The sequence below is a fragment of the Myotis brandtii genome, unplaced genomic scaffold (genome assembly GCF_000412655.1).
Source record: "Myotis brandtii unplaced genomic scaffold, ASM41265v1 scaffold470, whole genome shotgun sequence".
Lineage (NCBI taxonomy): Eukaryota > Metazoa > Chordata > Mammalia > Chiroptera > Vespertilionidae > Myotis > Myotis brandtii.
In genome coordinates this window covers 2204005-2227713 of record NW_005367953.1, presented here as the reverse complement: position 1 = coordinate 2227713, position 23709 = coordinate 2204005, and the positions used below count along the sequence as shown (strand labels likewise).

At 41.9% G+C, this 23709-nt stretch overlaps 1 pseudogene; it reads right to left on the bottom strand.

Moving 5' to 3' along the window:
* Positions 1–211: 211 nt before the first annotated feature.
* LOC102253915 lies at positions 212–20045 on the bottom strand (annotated as a pseudogene).
* Positions 20046–23709: the final 3664 nt, after the last annotated feature.

Genomic DNA, 23709 nt, shown 5'->3' with positions numbered 1-23709 from the left:
TGAAAATTTGATAGAGTACATTTTAATTAATTAATTAATTAATTTAAACATTTATTGTTGAAAGTATTATATATGTCCCCTCTTCGTCCATGCGTTATGCATACTAGTATATGCATACAAGGTCTTTGGTTGATGACCTCCCACCCCCCACCCTCTCCCACCTTCCTTCCGAGATTCCACATGATAGAGTCCATTTTAAAAGCATCCAGGTCTAGAGATCTTTGGGATGGAGTTTTGTTTGCTGTTCTTTTGTTTGTTTGCCTTTAATAAGAAGGCAAACAACAGCCTTCTTTCCTTTCTTCCCTACCACAGGCTTCTTGCCTGGAAGCCCCTTCTTATCTGATCTGGCTTTTAGCACTGCTGCTGCTTTATCCACCTGGAACTTATGGTTCTTGGCCTGGCAAAGAATGGTGTTCTGGTGCATGGTCTTTGCATATGGGTTTAGCTTCAACGTGATTCTCGGGTGTTTTAGTGTATTCCTCTTCAGGACTATGAGATGAATCTTCTTGCACCGCAATGTATGGAGGACTCTGGATTCCTGGGCTTTTCAAGATTCTGCTAAGGTCTGTATTGAGCATCTTTTACAAGGGAAGGTTGTAGTTACCCTTGAGAGAGGCAGCTTTATGCCAAGTGTCATAGGTCATCTAACTTGTGGAAAGCACTTTCAGTCCAAATGCAGACATGGCCCACATGTCCACCAGGAGCAAGTTTCAAAATGTTCAGTTGACTTACATTAAGCAGAGTAATTCCAGGGATGTTTTTGAAGGCTTTGATGGTACCATTGTCTTCATTATAGATGATGCAAGGTCCCCTGCTCTAGATATGACGACAGTTTCTCTTTTTGCCTCTGCCAGCTCTCATCCGATGAGAGGCATTGACCTTTTTTATATCATTCCAGGCCTTAAGTTTTTAAGAAGCAAAACCGCCTCCTGGTTTTCTTATAGCCTTCAACTTTATCTTCAACCACCAAAGGAAATTTAGGGACTTCCTCAATATGATGACCTTTAGACATGAGCAGTGCTGGTAAGTCCATGGCAGCCAGCACAGAAGGACAGAGTAGACAGTATATTGCTTCTGTGTTGTGTTCCCTCTGGTGCCAATGGCACCAGGTTTTGGTTGATACAAACATGTGGCCCCCATAGCATGTATTTTCTTTCTTAAAAAAAATATATTCTATTGATTTTTCACAGAGAGGAAGGGAGAGGGATAGAGAGCTAGAAACATCGATGAGAGAGAAACATAGATCAGCTACCCCCTGCACACCCCCTACTGGGGATGCGCCCACAACCAAGGTACATGCCCCTGACCGGAATCGAACCTGGGACCCTTGAGTCCGCAGGCCGATGCTCCATCCACTGAGCCAAACCGGTCAGGGCCATAGCATGTATTTTCAATAGGACCCTGGCCAGAACGATGAGTTCCACCACCTCGAACTCTGGGAACTTGAGCCACAGCTCTGCCAGCACTCCAAGACTCAGCACTGATTTCCTGACCTGTCAATTCACTGACAGTATAGAGCTGTCTATTGTTTTTTCGCAAGTTAGAGTAAACAAAATTCACAATATCTGGTCAAATGGGAGCCTGGAACACAGCAGGCAAAGTGACATTTTTGCCAGATGATTCCCCCTTTTCGGAGTACACTGATATCAGTGGACGAGCACCCAGCCTGGTGTGGAGAGGAAAGAGCCTCGCTCCTCTCACCCCAGTGGCTCCCACAGGAAAAGACTGGAGTTTTAACTACCAATTGCATTTCTTGAGTCTATTTTAAATTCCCTTTTTCTTTTTTTACCAGTTTGGCATTTTATGTTTTCCAGGAATTTATCCACTTTATTTACATTTGTTTTTTAAATCTGTAATTATTCCCTTATCTTTATTTTTTTTATTCCTATTTTATTTACTTTTTTGGCTCTTTTTCTTCTTATGAGACTTATCAGGTTTGTCTTGGTAATATTTCAAAAGCAGAGCTTTTAGTCTTACTAATCTCCTTTACTAAAAAATTATTATATTGTTTCTTTTTTATTATATCATTTTTCTTCATTGGGTTTGCCTTGATGTTCTATTTTATAACTTATTCAGTTGGATGCTGAGCATATTTCTTTTAAACTTTTATTGTTTCCTGATAAGTATATTTAAAGGTATAAATGCTCTTCTAAATACTGCTTTAGTTATGTCCCATACATTTTGTGTTTTCACATTCATTTAATTCTAGATTTTTTATTTATTTTGATTATAATTTCATTTTTAAACTATGAGTTATTTAGTAACATAGTATTTTTAAAATAAGGGACATTTAAAAAATTTGTTACTCATGTCTACTATTATTTTTTTTATGTTTGGAAGATGTAATCTACAAGATATTGTACCTGAAAACTTTATTGAGATCTCTGTTAGGCCTAAAAATTTGCATAAGTATGTACATACTCCTAAAATATGTATTTGCTATTTGTTGCATGAACTTTTATAACACACATATCAAAAGATATATATTATATATAGCATGCCATTAGAACATTCCTATCAAAGATCTAAACAATATAAGTAATAGTATAAGCCTACTAATTATACATTTTAGATAGCTGGATGTTAAAAACTGCAAGTATTTCTCTCTGTATGCTGTCAGTTATTGTAACCTATTATTCACTGCATGCATATGTTTGTGATGATTATGTCTTAGCCCTTTATTGTTTTGTTTATCTTTTACCTTAAATTCTTTTTTATCAGCTATTTTGATTGGAATTCCAGATTTCTTTCATGGGTTTTTTTGTTTGTTTGTTTTTGTTTTTGTTTTTGTTTTTTGGTCTTTTACTCTTTCATTTTCAACCTTTTGAATCTTTTGGTTTTAAGAATGTTTCTCAAAAACAACATATTTTTGTATTTTATTTTTATTTCTTAATACTATCAGAGAGTATTTGTTATTTGTGAGTTAACTTCATTTGCGCTTCTTGTAATTACTATTATATTAGGAATGATTTCTCCTACCATATCTCATTTTTTAAAATATATATTTTTATTGATTTCAGAGAGGAAGGGAGAGGGAGAGAGAGAGAAACATCAATGATGAGAGAGAATAATTGATTGGCTGCCTCCTACACGCCCCACACTGGGGATCGAGCCCACAACCGGGGCATGTGGCCTGGAATTGAACTGTGACCTTCTGGTTCATAGGTTGACACTCAACCACTGAGCCACTTTAGCTGGGCCATGTCTCATATTTTTAATTCACTACACTTTATTTTCTGCTAGCTCAAAAATTATTCTATTTCTGTTCACATGTGGCTGCCCTTAAGATACTTACTCATGTTTACTTATTCCTAATAATTCTTAAATTTATCAATATCTGTATATTTCTCCTAACTAGACAAATAATTTAGTGAACTCATATGTATGTGTGTCTATATATATGTTATTGTGTACACACACACACACACCCTAACGATTTTGCTTCTCTGATTGAACTCTGACTATTGTACCCAGATAAGAAAAATAGAAACAATTAATAGGAGATAAGGAAAATTCCAAACCTAGAAACATCAGAACAAAATTTAAAAAAAAAAGATATGGAAAGAATTTTAAAAATTTTCAGAGATAACAAAGAGAACATCAAATACAATAAGATCACGGATCTGGCTTAAGGCCCATCATAACTGAAAATGTACAGGAGAAGGAATTTGGAGAGCCGTAGTTCAGCCAAATTGACACCAGCACAAACTCACTGCTCACTTGCCAGCACTTTTCCTCCCAGCCTCCAGCTTTCTTTTGTATTTTCTATCTTTTTACACTTTCCTGTTGACTTCCAGGAGTTTCTCATCTGATCTTCAAACTCACTGATTTATGCATCAAGTTATTCATCTTGCTATATTTCTTATCTGTTGTTTTATTCATTTCAGTTATTACAAATTTCATACTTAGTACTCAAGTGGGTCCTTTTTTTTTCTTGTTCTTGCTTCATATTGCTGATATCAGCCCTCACTTCTTAATATATTCATCTTCATTATTTTAATTTCTTGTTCCATTTCCTCCCATAATTCTATTTAGATGGTTTACACTGTTGAGTTTGTTGCTTTCTTATATAGTAGTTAAACTTACATGGATTTCTAGTTATTTTGTCCCTCAAACTCCTCTTTCCATGTGTATCAGTTACTACACACGGTTACCAGTATAGTATGTTGGAAAATGACTATAGCCCAACCTCCAGTTGATGTAGGTGAATGAAAGCCAGGAAAGAGAGCCTCAAAGGCCAAGAACTGATGGTCATTATTCCAATTGGCCAATTCCACAAATAACTTTCCTAGTGTATACAGCCAAAACAATGTTTTGGTCAACAGAGAACCACATGTACAATGGCGATCCCATTAGATAACATTGGAGCTAAAAAATTCCTATCACCAAGTGATGTCATAGCACAGCACATTACTCACATGTTCCCGGCAATCTTGGTGTAAACAAAGCTACTGCACTGCCAGACATATAAAAGTATGGCTTATACAATTATGTACAGTACATAACACTTAACAATAAATGACTATGTTACTGGTTTATTTACTATACTTTTAATTGTTATTTTAGAGTGTAGTCTTTCTACTTATAAACAAAAGGTTCCTGTAAAACAGTATGCTGTGTTATGTTGGCAGAAGCCTTCTATATCTCTTGTGCTTCTTGATTGCGTCATTTTCTCTTGTGCCTGATTTAGTCTTGCGTTTTTTTTTGTACAGTAACATGCTGTACAGTTTGTAGCCTAGGAGCAATAGGCTATACCATATGGTAGGTTATACCACCTAGGTTTGTGTAAGTGCACTCAGCGAATCACCTAACAATGCATTTCTCAGAATGTATCCCCATTGTTAAGCAGGGTGTATTTACCCTATGACTGTATTTACCATTTTAAACTCTCCAGAAGAATCTCTCCATGGATTTGTTCCCCTTACCCTGGAGGTTAGGAGTGGGCGAGTTCAGTGGTGAACATCAAAGGGTAGCTGGCTTGTACACATCCACCCTTTTCATCTCTCCTTGTTGTACCCTCCTGCCCCTTGCCTGTTTCCACAGTGATTGGCAGGCTGTTGATTGTTGGGGAGAGGTGAGAGCAGGACATTACGTTGTTCTTTTACTTCTCTTCTCACAGTCACCTGTGGCTGCTGATCCCCCAGGCTGAAGGCTTCTCTCCTTTCCCTCCTACTCCCCACCCCTCACTCATCTCCCATATAATAATTCCTGAGTCTTCAGACTCCCCAGGGACTTCTCATAGTGTTTTATTGCATTTTATTTTTTGTTATTAATTCCTCAAATCCAAGTTTCCCTCTAGTTCTCTAGGGTTAATTTTCAGGAAGGAGCCAGTGGCCAATGTAGTTTGTCATCCTGACAGGATGAGAGAATGGTTTACGGAATGAGAAGGTGTACCATAGAAAGGGGAGAATTTGAGACAAATGTATAAGTCTCAAGGAGAGAGGCTACAAAGGATACTTTTTTCCCTCATTTATTTTTTTTATTGTAATTAATGTGTGTGCATATATATATATGTGTCAGGCATATAATGAAAACAGCAGTCTTCACCTCTTCCTACTCCAAAATTCTGCTCAATGTAACAATTTTTGACATTAAAAAAACTTTCTTCTGGTATTTACTTCCACATTCTAATATGCTTATATTACTACTAGAGGCCTGATGCATGAAATTCATGCAAGGGGCTCAGCCCTCAGAGCCCCTTGAAGCCTCGGCCAGCCCACACAGCCCCAGCTTTATCTGGAAGGTAAAGCTGTTCGGTATAATTAGCATATAGCTCTTTATTATATACTAGAGGCCCGGTGCACAAAATTCGTGCATGGGTGGTGTCCCTCAGCCCAGGCTGCACCCTCTATAATCTGGGACCCCTCAGACATCCCTCTCACAATCCAGGACCGCTGGCTCCTAACTGCTTGCCTGCCTGCCTACCTGATAGCCCCTAACCGCCTCTGCCTGCCTGCCTGATTGCCCCTAAACACCTCTGCCTGCTGGCCTGATCACCGCCTAACCACTCCCCTGCCAGCCTGATCACCCCCAACTGCCCTCCCCTGCCAGCCTGATCACCCCCTAACTGCTTGCTCCCCCTGTGCTGGCCTGATCTTGCCCCTAACTGCTTGCTCCCCCACCGGCCTGATCGGCCCTAACTGCTTGCTCCCCTGCTGGCCTGATCACCCCTAACCACCTCTGCCTCGGCCCTCGCCACCATGGCTTTGTCCGGAAGGAAGTCGGATGTCCGGAAGATGTCCGGTCAACCCGGTTAAATTAGCATATTACCCTTTTATTAGTATAGATGGTAGGATTTCTTGATTTTTTTCAATGTTAGATAGTTTCTTTGGCTTCCTAAAGTGGAAGATGAGAACTTACTGCTTGTAACCGCTGTACTCTTCCTTCCAACTCCAACCTGCCAATGTAGTTACATGACTGCTTTGCTATCAATACCAAGTGTTTGCACCATCATGCCCAGGCAAATGCTATTCACACCTGAGACATGGAGCCTGCGAAGATTATATGTCCTTATTTATAACCTTTTTTATTTTCTCAGGGATAATACTTGCCTTTCCTCCTGCAATTGTTCACTGCTCTAGGTGCCTATCATAATTCTCTGGATCCTTTCTTTTTTTCTTTTTTTTTCTGCAGAGCCCCCACCTTCCTGATACTTGTGACTTGAAGGACCTGCTTGGAAATTCCTCCCAGAGGGGGTAGGGGCAGCTGCCAGTCTGCTGGGGGCTGCCTCCCCCTTTAGGGATAAACACCAGGAGCAAATGCTGGGAAAGAGGCTTTTTAAAAAGATGGCACACTTGTACTATTAGCCCAGGGGTGGGCAAACTTTTTGACTCGAGGGCCACAATGGGTTCTTAAACTGGACCGGAGGGCCGGCACAAAAGCATGGATGGAGTGTTTGTGTGAACTAATATAAATTCAAAGTAAACATCATTACATAAAAGGGTACGGTCTTTTTTTTTTTTTTTTAGTTTTATTCATTTCAAACGGGCCGGATCCGGCCCGCGGGCCGTAGTTTGCCCACGGCTGTATTAGCCTCAGCCCTGGTGTGGGGTTCCTCAGTGTGGAGTAGAATTCCAGGGGAGGTCCCAGGGGCTGGAGGCTCCTGGGCTTATTTCAGAGGAAGGAGGGAGACAGTGGCCACCACTTTAGTTTCTTGTCCCCATCAGCCTGAGCCAAAGCTGGATCAGGGTGCCCCTTGGGAGAGCCTCTGTGTTTCCCCAGCAGACTCACACTGAAGCATGGGCTCCAGGTGGACTTAGGGAGCATGGTGGGGTCCTGGGGGCTCCTGGGAGGACTCAGAACTTTGTGACTTCTAGATTGACAGTCTGCAGATGGCCATGTTGGGGCTTTAGAGACAGCTGCCTCTTTTACAGGTCATCACTAGGCCCTGAGACTCAGCAAGTCTATCTTACAGCCTCACCTGGCACCTCCCAGCCTTGCCACCTGTCTAGCATTCCTCCTCCCCTCCCCATCACTGTCCAGGCACATGCTGGTCCCCTTGCTTGCTCACCCTGCAAGCTACTTCTCCTCCATTCTTTGGTATAAGCACTGCCTCTGCCTTCCCTCATGGGACCCCCAACACTGAGAAAGCATCTCCAGGGTCTCAGTCATCTGGATACTTTCTTTTTTATTTTTAAATCTTTATTGTTTCCCCCCGATTAACCTCTTCCAGCCACTCCCATCCTCCCCCACCAAGCCCCTACCACCCAACTGCCGTGTCCATGGGTTATGCATATGTGCATACAAGTTCATTAGTTGATCTCTTCCCATCCACCCTCCCCGGCCCTCCTGCTGAGGTTCAACAGTCTGTTCATATTTCCATGGGTTGATTTTTGATCATCAGTTTACTTGGCTCATTAGATTCACATATGAGTGAGATCGTGTGATACTTATCTTTCTCTGACTGGCTTATTTCACTCAGAATAATACTCTCCAGGTCCATTGGATATTTTCAATAAGAGTGAAAGCATCAGTAATGGATCTGATTCTCCCCTTCCCCCGTTCCCACTCCCTGTGCAAGCTCCATCTTCCTGCTCACACCTAGGGCTGCTTAGACCTTCCCTTCATCATCATCTTGGGAACTTCCTTTGTCTGTCTCCCTGTGTTTGATCCCCTATTATCTAATTTTGTATCTCCTTCTTTCTTGATATATTTCCTGGTTTGGCAAAGAAGCTAGTATGTTTTGGTTGTTTCCTAAGAAAGAGTCCATAAGAGGTAAAAGTTCAAATCTGCATGTAGGGGTCATTTATCATTCAGGCTGTCTCAAATTTTTAAACGTCTCCTTCCCATCATTTAAAGTTTCCCACATTATAAATTCTGCATTCTTAACAAAGAACATTTTCCAGTCATTTTTTCAGTTGCTAGATTGCAGACATGTGATTTTGATCCCACCAGTCAGCTGCATGTGTGCCGGTCAGACTCTGCGTGCAGAGCTGAATTCCTTGGGAAAGAGGTGGGCCTGAGGCTTCCACTTGGCAGGTGCAGATCTGGGTAAGAGAGCACAACGGGGTACTGGAGTCCAATGTGTGTCTGAAGCACCTGATGTAGCAATCTCCTGACGATGGCGGAGGCAGAGGCTGGAACTGGCACCTGTGACAGCAGCCTCCCGGCTTATGCCTGAGGCAGCGACTTCCTTGGTGGGCAGCTCTGTGCTGTGGTGCTGGGATGTCACTCTCAGAAGCACAGTCTGTTTTCTACCTGCCAGTCTGTGAGCTCTCTACCTCCTAACTGGTCCTTTCAGCTTAAACTGGGGTCAGTCTATTTAGGCTGCTATCACAGCATATCACAGACCGGGTGGCATGAAGCCAACAGAAATTTATCTCCCACCATTCTGGAGGCTGGAAATTTAAGACCGGGGTGCCAGCATGCTCGGGTTCTGTGAGGATCCTCTTCCAGATTGCAGACTGCCAACTTCTCACTGTGCCCTCACATGTTGGAAGGGACAAGGGAGCTTTCTTTCTTTTTTCTTGTTCTTTTAAAAAATATATATTTTTATTAATTTCAGAGAGGAAGGAGAGGGAGAGAGAGATAGAAACATCAATGATGAGAGAGAATCATTGATCAGCTGCCTCCCGCACACCCTCCGCTGGGAATTGAGCCCACAACCCAGGCATGTGCCCTGACTGGAAATCAAACTGTGACCTGGTCGATGCTCAACCACTGAGCCACGCCAGCTGGGCTCTTTTTTCTTTTTTAAATACATTTTTATTAATTTCAGAGAGGAAGGGAGAGTGAGAGAGAGATAGAAACATCAATGATTAGAGAGAATCATTGGTCAGCTGCAACCTAGGCATGTTCCCTGACCAGGAATTGAACTGTGACATCGTGGTTCATAGTTTGACGCTCAACCACTGAGCAACACCTGTCAGGTGAAGGGAGCTTTCTTGAGTCTTCTCTTTTATAAGGGCATTAATCTCATTCATGAGGGCTCCACCCTCATGACCTAACCACCTTTCAAACCCCATACTATCACATTGGGCATTAGGATTTCAGCATATGCATTTATTTTGGGGTTGAGGTGACACAACATTCAGACCATAGCCACTGATTAGAGAAACTTCTGTATTAAACAAACCTGGCCAACATGCCTTATATGTCTAAAGGTATCTTGATTCTACTGCAAGACATAAGAGTTTGAGAATATAATTCTAATTTGGAAATAATTTTCCTCAAAAATTAGCATTTCTCTTTGTCTTTGGTGTCTGGTGTTGTTGCTGAGAAGTCTGAAGCCATTCTTTTTCCTGAGTGTATATGCTGATTTACTTCTATCCAAAGCTTTTTAAAAATCACAAAGTAGCATTTGTTCTTAAATTTTTTATACTTTATATTATTAAATCTACAAATGGTTATATTTTAAAGAACCAACAGTTCTATCCGTTGTCTTATGAAAAATAACTGTTTTCTGACTTTGTTCCCCCACCCACACCATTTTCTTATAAGAAGCAACCATGTTCACCATCTATATATGAAATAGATAATTAAATGTATTTTTAGGACACATGAAATGGATCCCAAGTAGTGTTTCAAAATTCTCACATTTAGCTGCTATTCATCTTTTTAAAAAAAATATATATTTTATTGATTTTTTACAGAGAGGAAGGGAGAGGGATAGAGAGTTAGAAATATCAATGAGAGAGAAACATCGATCAGCTGCCTCCTGCACACCCCCTACTGGGGATGTGCCCGCAACCAAGGTACATGCCCTTGACAGGAATCGAACCTGGGACCCTTCAGTCCGCAGGCCGACGCTCTATCCACTGAGCCAAACCAGTTAGGGCAAGCTGCTATTCATCTTTTCAAGAAAGCATTATACATAAAGTAGAAAACTGCCTTGTACCTAAAATGTGTAGGGGTTAGAGATCCTGTAATAATAGCTGTTGATGAAATTTTCCTCCCCTTTCACTCACTTGGTGGTAAGATCTGAGCCTTGGCTAGGGTCTGAAAATAGAAGGGGGCTCTATTTCTAAGGGGTGACAAGTAAGAGGTCAGGTGGTTTGGGTCCATGACATTCCTGGTACCAGCATCCAGGATGAGGCTCCTGACATGGGGAAAAGGCCAGGGAGTGAATCGAAAGAGCTGCAGTAGGAAGCTAAGGTATTGGAACCCCTCCACAGAACCGGAAGATTCACTATGGACTGGAGAGGGGTATACTGGCAGAGGCCAGCTCAGCTGATCACTTCAGACACTATTTAAATACCAGCAGAAACAGCAGCATCAGGCAGAGGAAGCCACTCTGGCCTGTCCAGGCTTCAGCTGCAGCTCCATCTGCCTTCGGTGTGACCACTCATGCTAAATCAACAGCTTCAGTAACTGCTATTAATTTCTCCAGCAATAAGGGAGTACATTTGACTCCAAAGTAGCAAAGCAGTGAGATGGGTACAAGCAGAATTCCCTCCTGAGATTATTTTTCATCCTGGACTTTCTACATGTATGGAAGGGGCAAGGGAATCCAAGAGGTAAACTGATTTCCTGCTTATATGGACACGAGGGACCCTCTTGGGGCAAAGCTGGCTTTTATTCAAGAAACAATCTGTGAAATAAGACATATCAGTAATACATATTATATTTTACTGATATCATCTCTCTACTTCTCTTGACACTAGCAAATCTGGTGACCTGTTTTTATGGACCAAATAGGTGTGCCCCACCCCCATATGTTGAAATCCTAACCCCCCAATGTGAAGGCATTAGGAGGTGGGGCCTTTTGGAGGTGATTAGATCAAGAGGTTAGAACTCCCATGAATGGGATTAGTGCTCTTATAAAAGAGACCTCAGAAAGCTTTTGACCCTTCCACCACGTTAGGACACGGTTAGAAGATGGCCATTTGGCCCTCACTGAGTCTGTCGGCACCTTGATCTTTGACTTCCCAGCCTCCAGAACTATGAGATATAAATGCTTGTTGTTTAAGCCTCCTAGTCTAAGATCCTTGTGCTTTAGTTTTGTTTTAGCAGTTGAGGATGAGAGGTTGGGAAGGAAGGAGTGCATACTGGGAGGGACTGGACCCAACATGACTTTCTTTATCAAAAGCTCCACCTCAAGTTGCCCCATCAAACCAAGACAGTTCCTACAATTCACAAAAATCAAATTTTGTCCAATTTGTATATTTCTTCTGTGGAGAATTGGACTTTTTATCAAAGGTAAAAAATAAAAAGTCTAACCGCTTAAAGCTGAACATATAGAGCTCTGATCTTAGTGTCTCTGAACAAGAGCCAAAAACAAAAGTGCACACACACACACACACACACACACACACGTCAAATCATAAAACCAAAGCCAAAGAGAGACACTTGGTGCATAATTAGATTAGATTCATTCTATTATCCATGAATGTGTGAGATCATGTGGTATTTTTCCTTCATTGACTGGCTTATTTCACTTAGCATAATGCTTTCCAGTTCCATCCATGCTGTTGCAAATGGTAAGAGTTCCTTCTTTTTTACAGCAGCATAGTATTCCATCGTGTAGATGTACCACAGTTTTCTAATCCATTCATCTACTGATGGGCACTTAGGCTGTTTCCAGATCTTAGCTATTGTGAATTGTGCTGCTATGAACATAGGGGTGCAGGGATTAGTGCTCTTATAAAAGAGACCTCAGAGAGCTTTTGACCCTTCCACCACGTTAGGACACGGTTAGAAGATGGCTATTTGGCCCTCACTGAGTCTGTTGGCACCTTGATCTTTGACTTCCCAGCCTCCAGAACTATGAGATATAAATGCTTGTTGTTTAAGCCTCCTAGTCTAAGATCCTTGTGATTTAGTTTTGTTTTAGCAGTTGAGGATGAGAGGTTGGGGAGGAAGGAGTGCATACTGGGAGGGACTGGACCTAACATGACTTTCTTTGTCCAAAGCTCCACCTCAAGTTGCCCCATCAAACCAAAGCAGTTCCTACAACTCACAAAGATCAAATTTTGTCCAATTTGTATTTTTCTTCTGTGGAGAATTGGACTTTTTATCAAAGGTAAAAAATAAAAAAGTATAACCGCTTAAAGCTGAACATACAGAGCTCTGATCTTAGTTTCTCTGAACAAGAGCCAAAAACAAAAGTGCGCGCGCACACACACACACACACACACACACACACGTCAAATCATAAAACCAAAGCCCCAAACAAAGAGAGACACTTGGTGCATATTTAGATTAGATTCATACACCAGGGTGAATAACACATTTTATTTTATTTTTTAAATCCTTACCAATGATATGTTTTTCATTGATTTCAGAGAAAGAGGAAGGGCGGGTGGGGGGAGAGAAAAACATTGATGTGAGAGAGAAACATTGATCAGGAAGCCACTCTAGCCTGTCCAGGCTTCAGCTGAAGCTGTGCCCACTCGTGCAATCCAACTGGGAATCAAACCTGCAACCTTTCAGTGCACAGGTGACATTCCAACCCACTGAGCCACACAGGCCAGGGCTAGCACACTTTCAACAAACAATGATGAGCCTGATAGGAAACATGGAACAGTATTGGCCACTAAAGCTTTTCTGGAAATGAAAAGAGTCAAATAGCCTAAACCAGACCCTACATCTGTGACTCTCACTAAATTGCCTGTTTGCTCCATCACAGCTGATTTCGAGGTCCTGGAAATCAGTTCCCTGGCTTAATCCAAGGTGAATTGGACCCACGGAATCTTTCAGTCACAGTCAATTCTGCCATGGTGATATTTGCAGGCTTTGTGTCAGCTGCCCTGATTCCTTGGGTGATGTGGGGCTGTAGCTATGGCTGTGACTAATGAAAGACACACTTGTTCTTTGTAATTAGGGAGAAAGGGCACTGGGGAACAGTTATATATATTAAATGGAAGGAAATGAACAAACAGATTTCAATAAGATAAGGGGGATTATTTAATTTTGATAGCAGTGTTTATAACTGAATAAAATCAAATATGAGAGGTTCTAGTCAAGCATTTTTTTTTCCAGGAAAATTTAATCTTTAAAGTAAGCAAAAGTAATCAGAATATATCAACTCAAGAGAGAACAAGATATGGCACTTGGAAAGGAAAGGTAATAACGGCAACAATAATGCTCGGGCTCTGTTATTTTTTGAGGCTGGTTCAATAAAATATAAGGTAACATTAACAATTTCTTGGAAAAAAACCAATCAACTGCTCTTCTCTTTTTATCTATGGCTCTCTATTCCACATGAATTATTCACGGCTGTGGTTAGTCCCTTGTAGTCAGTGCATCCCCGAAGAACCCGGGGATGCTAAAAGTACAATTTGTAATGTTTTATTTAAGCACAAATGTTAATTAAAGCTTTATTTATAAACAGTCATATTCGTTTTTAATCTAAACACTTCCTCAATTTCAGCTATTGATTCTACTCCATTCAAATCTAGGATTCTTACTACATATTTTGTAGTCTGGTTCATTATGCCATCTTTTTTCAATTCAAAATACCCTATTCACAGAGTGATTTGTTTCACATTGCTTGCTAACCTGTTATCTTTCAATCCTCAGAGGGATGGCTGTGTGACGTGTTACACTGAGAGCGAAATCAAGCTTGAGGCAGTGCTTTCTAGGTGTTTCTCTTTACTCAAGCTGGGTATCAGAACCCTAACGTAATGTTCAGCTTGGGTCTATTTGGTCCCAGATATCGGTATGATATAATTTGAGGGTCCTTTTAACTGAGGGCTTTATAAATATAATATAATACAATAATTTTTGAGAATAACCAAAACCAAGCCCTGGAATTAAAAATAATGCCCAGCCTCAGCATTAATATAGACAACAGCCTGGCCAGTGTGGCTCAGTGGTTGAGCGTCAGCCTAGGAAACAGGAGGTCATGGTTCGATTCTCGGTCAGGGCACTTGCCTGGGTTTCGGGCTCAGTCCCCAGTGTGGGGTGTGCAGGGGGCAGCCGATCAATGGTTCTTTCTCATTATTGATGGTTCTATCTCTCTCTCCCTTTCCCTTCCTCTATGAAATCAATAAAAATATTTTTTAAAAATATATGGACAACAAACTATAAGCTATCGTAAAGTGGAACTTGATCTCATTTTCCAGTTCTTTGTCCTCTGCACGAGTGGCTCCGGGAGTATTTTCTGTTGGGATACCTGTTCTCCTGGGCTTCCCTTTTCCTCATCAATAGTTATGCTCTTCAATGTCCCAGGCTTCAGTGCTGGGATGGGCCCAAGCTGCTATTTTTAGACTGTTCTCCGGTTTTTCATACCTCAGGGTTAAAGCTTGCTTCAATTCCAGGCTTCATCAATTGTTTCTACAGACCTGCTTGAGTGTGGAATGTTCTGGAAAATACTGATGTCCAACTCTACTTGTGTGCCTGGGAGCAACTCTTCAGTGCCAGTCCCTCCATTCCCTCCTCATCTGAGCACTGTGGAGGGCTCCGAATGTCTCCCTAATGGAGGCCAGGTGAAATAGAGTCCTCTGTTAAGTGGCACCAAGATATTTCCTACTCAATGCCAATGAACAGCCCCCAAGCAACAGTGGCTTAAGAGATGTGTGCTTCCCATCCACAGTGCATGCAAGAACACCACTTAGACACAAGGGCATGTGTTGCGGGAGTTAGGAAGAAACACTTATCCCTCCATAACCTGCCAACCTCTCTCCTCCCTCTCTCTTTCCTTCCCATCCTCTCTTCCTCCCTTCCTCCCTTATTCCTTCTAATTACTTTGTAAAGAAGTTTGACTTTGACATTGCCCTGAATGAGGACCTGCGCTCCTGGGCGGACACCTGGATCAAATCACCCTGTGAAAGTGGGAGGCGACTGGTGCTGCGGGGACACTACAGGAACTACCTGGAGGGCACGTGCCTGCAGTGGCTCCGCAGATAACTAGTAAAAGGGAGGGAGATGCTGTCACGCGCAGACCCTCCAAAGACATATGTGACCACCACCCCATCTCTGACCACGAGGTCACCCTGAGGTGCTGGCCCTGGGCTCCCACCCTGCAGCATGACAGGGAGGACTAGACCCAGGACACGGAGCTTGTGGAGACCAGGCCTGCAGAGGCTGGGACCTTCCAGACGTGGATGGCAGTGGTGGTGCCTTCTGGAGAGGAGCAGAGATACATGTGCCATGCGCAGCATGAGGGCTGCCCGAGCCCCTGACCCAGAGAAGGGAGCTACCTCCTCAGACCACCTTCCCCACTGTAGGCTTCTTGACTGTGCTCGTCCTCCTTGGAGCTGTGGTCAATGGAGCTGTGGCGGCTGGAGCTATGATGTGCAGGACGAAGCGCTCAGGTGGAGAAGGAGGGTGCTAAACTCAGGCTGCTGGCAGTGATGTGCCCAGGGCTCTGATGTATTTCTCAGGGTTTCTCCAGCCGGAGGCAGCTGCCTTGTGGGGGCTGAGTGATGCAAGATTTGTTCACGCTCCCACTTTGTGACTCAAGATGATTTAGAATGAAAACAGCAATCATTATAAGAACAAAAAGAAAAACAAGTATTATCTATTGTGTGGTTACTACATGTCAAGCAACGTACATTATATCATTAATCCAGTACTTTTCAACTGTTAACACGCACACAAAATCACCTGGGGGTCTCAGGAAAATGGAGATTCTGATTCCGTTGGTCTGAGATGGGACTCAGGAGCCCACCTTTCTAACAAGCTTCCACACGGCAGCGGCACTGCTGGTCCAGGACTCCCACTTTGTATAACTTGGGTTTAACCCGGACAGGACCCCACCTCCCCTGACCCAGAGAAGGGAGCTACCTCCTCAGACCACCTTCCCCACTGTAGGCTTCTTGGCTGTGCTTGTCCTCCTTGGAGCTGTGGTCAATGGAGCTGTGGCGGCTGGAGCTATGATGTGCAGGACGAAGCCCTCAGGTGGAGAAGGAGGGTGCTAAACTCAGGCTGCCGGCAGTGATGTGTCCAGGGCTCTGATGTATTTCTCAGGGCTTCTCCAGCCTGAGGCAGCTGCCTTGTGGGGGCTGAGTGATGCAAGATTTGTTCACGCTCCCACTTTGTGACTCAAGATGATTTAGAATGAAAATAGCAATCATTATAAGAACAAAAAGAAAAACAAGTATCTATTGTGTGGTTACTACATGTCAAGCAATGTACATTATATCATTAATCCAGTACTTTTCAACTGTTAACACGCACACAAAATCACCTGGGGGTCTCAGGAAAATGGAGATTCTGATTCCGTTGGTCTGAGATGGGACTCAGGAGCCCACCTTTCTAACAAGCTTCCACACGGCAGCGGCACTGCTGGTCCAGGACTCCCACTTTGTATAACTTGGGTTTAACCCGGACAGCGACCCCACCTGATGGGTATCATTTATTGTCCATGCTTCACATTTAATAAACTGAAGCTGTGAGGATAAATAAGTTTCCCAAGGTCACAGAACCAGAAGCAGTAGCACTGGGGCTTGGTCTGATTGTCTCATTCCAGAGCCTGCCTCCTTAACCACCACGCTTGACTTCATTCATGTGTAGGTAGCAGTGGTGTCTATGCCATTTGGCTTCTCCTATTAAAACAGCAGAACATAGAGCAAACACCATATGTTCCCCGAAGTTCTTAAGTCACATCTCTAGTTAAAGCAGAGACACCTGTGGACTGTTTTGTATATTTTTTATTGTATATCACACCCCTGGTCCTTTCTGCCAGAATGACCCATCCATGCCTGCCTGTGGCTTCTCTTACCATAAAAGGAAGTATTAAATTCCAGCTGGTGTTAAACCTAATGCTCAGGCCATCCTGAGCCCTAAAACTCACTCCCACCCCTTTAAATCCTGACCTTATTTGGTTTGAACCCACTGCACCAATTTTACAATTCTTAGTGCAAGTGAGTTCAAGAATTTGGACTCTGGTTCTCTCTTACTTTTTGTTGTTGTTGTTGTTGTCCATGTAATAGATACAGAGATGCATCACTCAGACCCCCTTTGAAGAAAGAGCTTGTTACTCAGGCTGGAGGAGTAGAGTTAGCTGACACTTCCAGTTCTTAACTCCTTCAGGTCTGCTTCCACTTTGGAGCCCAGGCCACGCTCTTCTCTGGCCCTCAGCCTGACCCTTTCCACTGATGCTGACCCCTCAACAGGCACTTTGTTCAGAGCTCCTCGTTGGGCTGCCAGAGACTTTTTAGGTCGTCATCATGGTTTGATGGCTCCCCATACCCAATCCTACTTTCTTCTTTCTTTTCACAAATGTTACTCCCTCGTATAGTAAACCTTTTATATTCCTAATGACATCTCAGTATCTGCTCCCCAGAGGTCTCAAGCAACACCTACCACTACTCAACTGAGAGCTTCCACTCAGCTTAATCCAAGTTACTGATCCCTTACCTGGTGCCTGACTAGAACTGGCCCTTTCACAAATGTTACTCCCTCGTATAGTAAACCTTTTACATTCCTAATGACATCTCAGTATATGCTCCCCAGAGGTCTCAAGCAACACCTACCACTATTCAACTGAGAGCTTCCACTCAGCCTAATCCAAGTTACTGACCCCCCCACCTGGTGCCTGGCTAGAACTGGCCTGGTGCTCACTAAACAGCTATGACCAGGCAGGTGCTTAATTACATATAGTCATTCCATAAACAGGTGCATGTTGAGTAACCATTGTGTATCATATCTTTGTAAGCATAATCACATCTTCAAAATGTCTGAGATAAAGAAGAAATGTGACAAATTTATATATCGTGCTTCCCTTTAGCCTTTGGGCTCATGGTAAATTGTTTGTTAGAGTTTAAACTTTAGCTAGCAATTACATACTACATCATAGGATCATAGGGTGCTGCCTACGAAATTATAGTTTTGTAACATAGTGAGGAAAAACAAATGTCACCAAAATAAGAAGTGACTAGCCATGTCTATAGTGAAAAAATACAGTGACCATGAGTCAGCAACATTGAACTGGCATCCAAAAAGTAAATCATATACTGGATACAAAAAAATAAACATAGAGTAAAAGACTCTGAGGCTTGTTTTGTTTGTTTGTTTGTTTGTTTCTTGTTAGTTTATGAATACTACACAGAATTCTGGGTCTTGGTTATAATTTCAAGTAGGGTGACAGGCAGTTGTCAATATGATTTAATGTAATGGGCTCTCAGAGAGTCCCCCCTTCCCTAGCCAAATTCACATATCCCTATGTCGAAGGGTTTGGCGTTTTGAAGAGGGGCAGGAGAGAGAGGGAATGGTAATTTCTGAGCATGGGCCATTCCCCAGAAGTGCAGGCCTATGTCCACCTGTGGCTGTCAGTGGAGAGGAGATGAAAAGGAGGTCTGGGTATCTTTCAGTCTCTAGAGAGGGAGAAATGACTGAGAGATGGAGTCAGTGTCAGGAAAGAAGTAAGAGACAAATGAGTTTTAATTACAGCAGACTTTAGTAGCATAAGAAAGTTAAAACCTGTAGAGAGACTAGAAGTAAATTATGAAGTGGAGAGCTGGGCAAATCTATGATATGAGCAGAAAGTTTTGAAAAATGCATTAGTAGGTCAGTAAAGGGAAGTAAACTACTAAAGAAATCATGAGTTATTCTTTAGAAAATGGGCTTTGCTTGATGTAGAAGGGGTAATAGGTTAGATTTAAAGTAGAATTTCTTGTCAACAAACGCTGACATTATAAATTAATAAGGGAAGTTGTGAAATGTACATTTATTGAAGGCAACTTTAGTATGGCCCAGCAAGAAGTAGAGAAAATAAGAAATAACTAATTTTGAATCACTTTTAGCCCAACAATTCTCTGATTTATTTTTAAAAAATCATATCTTTACTTTTTCTACTTCACCTACAGTCTGATGTGCATGCAGCAAAGATCTGAGTGTGTGGTTTTCTGAATAACGAGCCTAGAAACCCACCAGAGCACACACATGGTGAGGTGACTCTGTCACCCATGGAGCAGCTAAAATGACATCAATAAATCATAAAATATGCCCCAAGAGGGCATTATAAATCATTTAGAGTTGCTATTAATATTTCAGGCATGTTCATCTTTAGCAGCATGTTAAATTTTAGTGTTTGCATTCCATTTTAATTCAGCACTTGATAACTGAAATATAAGGCTATTATAAATGATTTAATTTTTTGCTAATCATATAAGGATTAAATAGAAGAAGGGAACTGATTGTTGCTAGCTCCCTTTTGTCTAAAATTTCCGCCTGGCACTTTGGGCACCGGTTCTCTTGGAGTGCTCTCGGGTGATCACCATCGGTCTTCCTTGGTAAGGGCAGAGTGTTGGGATGCCCTTCCTGACAGTCCCCCTCCCTGGCTGTGGAGCTCTCACTTCTCAGGAATGTGGCAGTGTGGTGTCTGGTAAGGTGACCAATTCCTACTGGGTAGTCCAGGACTTTCCTGATTGTAGCATTGAAAATGTTGAGTTCCAGGAAACACATCAGACTGTGATGGCTGCTTACAGGCTGGTCCCAAATTCAAAAGAGTATTCTTTGGCAGTACTGGTTCCAGGAAAATCTGTGGTGTTCAACACATTATCTTGAGTGCCTTCTTTCTTTACTTCTGTGACGTGCAGCCCCCCTCCTCCCTTCCCCCTCCTCCTCTCCCCGCTCTTGACTTCTGTAGTGGCTTTATTTCTCCTCCAGTTGGTCAGGACATCCTGCTGGACTATCCCATGGAGGTTGTCTACTTCTTTCATATCATCCCAAGTTATTCATAAAAACTACTCTTTACTGAGAATCTATTTGGTGCCCAGCAGTGTGCTAAGTATTTTACATTACAGTATCATAGGGCTTTACAAAAGCTTGGTGAGGTTGATATTATTATTCCTCCTCCTGCTTATACGGAAGCTTAAATTTAGAAGGTTAAGATATTAGGCAAAGATCTCAGAACTGGTCATTGGATGCTATCTTTATTCTAAAATAAACATAGAGTAAAAGACTCTGAGGCTTGTTTTGTTTGTTTGTTTGTTTGTTTCTTGTTAGTTTATGAATACTACACAGAATTCTGGGTCTTGGTTATAATTTCAAGTAGGGTGACAGGCAGTTGTCAATATGATTTAATGTAATGGGCTCTCAGAGAGTCCCCCCTTCCCTAGCCAAATTCACATATCCCTATGTCGAAGGGTTTGGCGTTTTGAAGAGGGGCAGGAGAGAGAGGGAATGGTAATTTCTGAGCATGGGCCATTCCCCAGAAGTGCAGGCCTATGTCCACCTGTGGCTGTCAGTGGAGAGGAGATGAAAAGGAGGTCTGGGTATCTTTCAGTCTCTAGAGAGGGAGAAATGACTGAGAGATGGAGTCAGTGTCAGGAAAGAAGTAAGAGACAAATGAGTTTTAATTACAGCAGACTTTAGTAGCATAAGAAAGTTAAAACCTGTAGAGAGACTAGAAGTAAATTATGAAGTGGAGAGCTGGGCAAATCTATGATATGAGCAGAAAGTTTTGAAAAATGCATTAGTAGGTCAGTAAAGGGAAGTAAACTACTAAAGAAATCATGAGTTATTCTTTAGAAAATGGGCTTTGCTTGATGTAGAAGGGGTAATAGGTTAGATTTAAAGTAGAATTTCTTGTCAACAAACGCTGACATTATAAATTAATAAGGGAAGTTGTGAAATGTACATTTATTGAAGACAACTTTAGTATGACCCAGCATGAAGTAGAGAAAATAAGAAATAACTAATTTTGAATCACTTTTAGCCCAACAATTCTCTGATTTATTTTTAAAAAATCATATCTTTACTTTTTCTACTTCACCTACAGTCTGATGTGCATGCAGCAAAGATCTGAGTGTGTGGTTTTCTGAATAACGAGCCTAGAAACCCACCAGAGCACACACATGGTGAGGTGACTCTGTCACCCATGGAGCAGCTAAAATGACATCAATAAATCATAAAATATGCCCCAAGAGGGCATTATAAATCATTTAGAGTTGCTATTAATATTTCAGGCATGTTCATCTTTAGCAGCATGTTAAATTTTAGTGTTTGCATTCCATTTTAATTCAGCACTTGATAACTGAAATATAAGGCTATTATAAATGATTTAATTTTTTGCTAATCATATAAGGATTAAATAGAAGAAGGGAACTGATTGTTGCTAGCTCCCTTTTGTCTAAAATTTCCGCCTGGCACTTTGGGCACCGGTTCTCTTGGAGTGCTCTCGGGTGATCACCATCGGTCTTCCTTGGTAAGGGCAGAGTGTTGGGATGCCCTTCCTGACAGTCCCCCTCCCTGGCTGTGGAGCTCTCACTTCTCAGGAATGTGGCAGTGTGGTGTCTGGTAAGGTGACCAATTCCTACTGGGTTGTCCAGGACTTTCCTGATTGTAGCATTGAAAATGTTGAGTTCCAGGAAACACATCAGACTGTGATGGCTGCTTACAGGCTGGTCCCAAATTCAAGAGTATTCTTTGGCAGTACTGGTTCCAGGAAAATCTGTGGTGTTCAACACATTATCTTGAGTGCCTTCTTTCTTTACTTCTGTGACGTGCAGCCCCCCTCCTCCCTTCCCCCTCCTCCTCTCCCCGCTCTTGACTTCTGTAGTGGCTTTATTTCTCCTCCAGTTGGTCAGGACATCCTGCTGGACTATCCCATGGAGGTTGTCTACTTCTTTCATATCATCCCAAGTTATTCATAAAAACTACTCTTTACTGAGAATCTATTTGGTGCCCAGCAGTGTGCTAAGTATTTTACATTACAGTATCATAGGGCTTTACAAAAGCTTGGTGAGGTTGATATTATTATTCCTCCTCCTGCTTATACGGAAGCTTAAATTTAGAAGGTTAAGATATTAGGCAAAGATCTCAGAACGGAAAAACAAATGTCACCAAAATAAGAAGTGACTAGCCATGTCTATAGTGAAAAAATACAGTGACCATGAGTCAGCAACATTGAACTGGCATCCAAAAAGTAAATCATATACTGGATACAAAAAAATAAACATAGAGTAAAAGACTCTGAGGCTTGTTTTGTTTGTTTGTTTGTTTGTTTCTTGTTAGTTTATGAATACTACACAGAATTCTGGGTCTTGGTTATAATTTCAAGTAGGGTGACAGGCAGTTGTCAATATGATTTAATGTAATGGGCTCTCAGAGAGTCCCCCCTTCCCTAGCCAAATTCACATATCCCTATGTCGAAGGGTTTGGCGTTTTGAAGAGGGGCAGGAGAGAGAGGGAATGGTAATTTCTGAGCATGGGCCATTCCCCAGAAGTGCAGGCCTATGTCCACCTGTGGCTGTCAGTGGAGAGGAGATGAAAAGGAGGTCTGGGTATCTTTCAGTCTCTAGAGAGGGAGAAATGACTGAGAGATGGAGTCAGTGTCAGGAAAGAAGTAAGAGACAAATGAGTTTTAATTACAGCAGACTTTAGTAGCATAAGAAAGTTAAAACCTGTAGAGAGACTAGAAGTAAATTATGAAGTGGAGAGCTGGGCAAATCTATGATATGAGCAGAAAGTTTTGAAAAATGCATTAGTAGGTCAGTAAAGGGAAGTAAACTACTAAAGAAATCATGAGTTATTCTTTAGAAAATGGGCTTTGCTTGATGTAGAAGGGGTAATAGGTTAGATTTAAAGTAGAATTTCTTGTCAACAAACGCTGACATTATAAATTAATAAGGGAAGTTGTGAAATGTACATTTATTGAAGACAACTTTAGTATGACCCAGCATGAAGTAGAGAAAATAAGAAATAACTAATTTTGAATCACTTTTAGCCCAACAATTCTCTGATTTATTTTTAAAAAATCATATCTTTACTTTTTCTACTTCACCTACAGTCTGATGTGCATGCAGCAAAGATCTGAGTGTGTGGTTTTCTGAATAACGAGCCTAGAAACCCACCAGAGCACACACATGGTGAGGTGACTCTGTCACCCATGGAGCAGCTAAAATGACATCAATAAATCATAAAATATGCCCCAAGAGGGCATTATAAATCATTTAGAGTTGCTATTAATATTTCAGGCATGTTCATCTTTAGCAGCATGTTAAATTTTAGTGTTTGCATTCCATTTTAATTCAGCACTTGATAACGGAAATATAAGGCTATTACAAATGATTTAATTTTTTGCTAATCATATAAGGATTAAATAGAAGAAGGGAACTGATTGTTGCTAGCTCCCTTTTGTCTAAAATTTCCGCCTGGCACTTTGGGCACCGGTTCTCTTGGAGTGCTCTCGGGTGATCACCATCGGTCTTCCTTGGTAAGGGCAGAGTGTTGGGATGCCCTTCCTGACAGTCCCCCTCCCTGGCTGTGGAGCTCTCACTTCTCAGGAATGTGGCAGTGTGGTGTCTGGTAAGGTGACCAATTCCTACTGGGTTGTCCAGGACTTTCCTGATTGTAGCATTGAAAATGTTGAGTTCCAGGAAA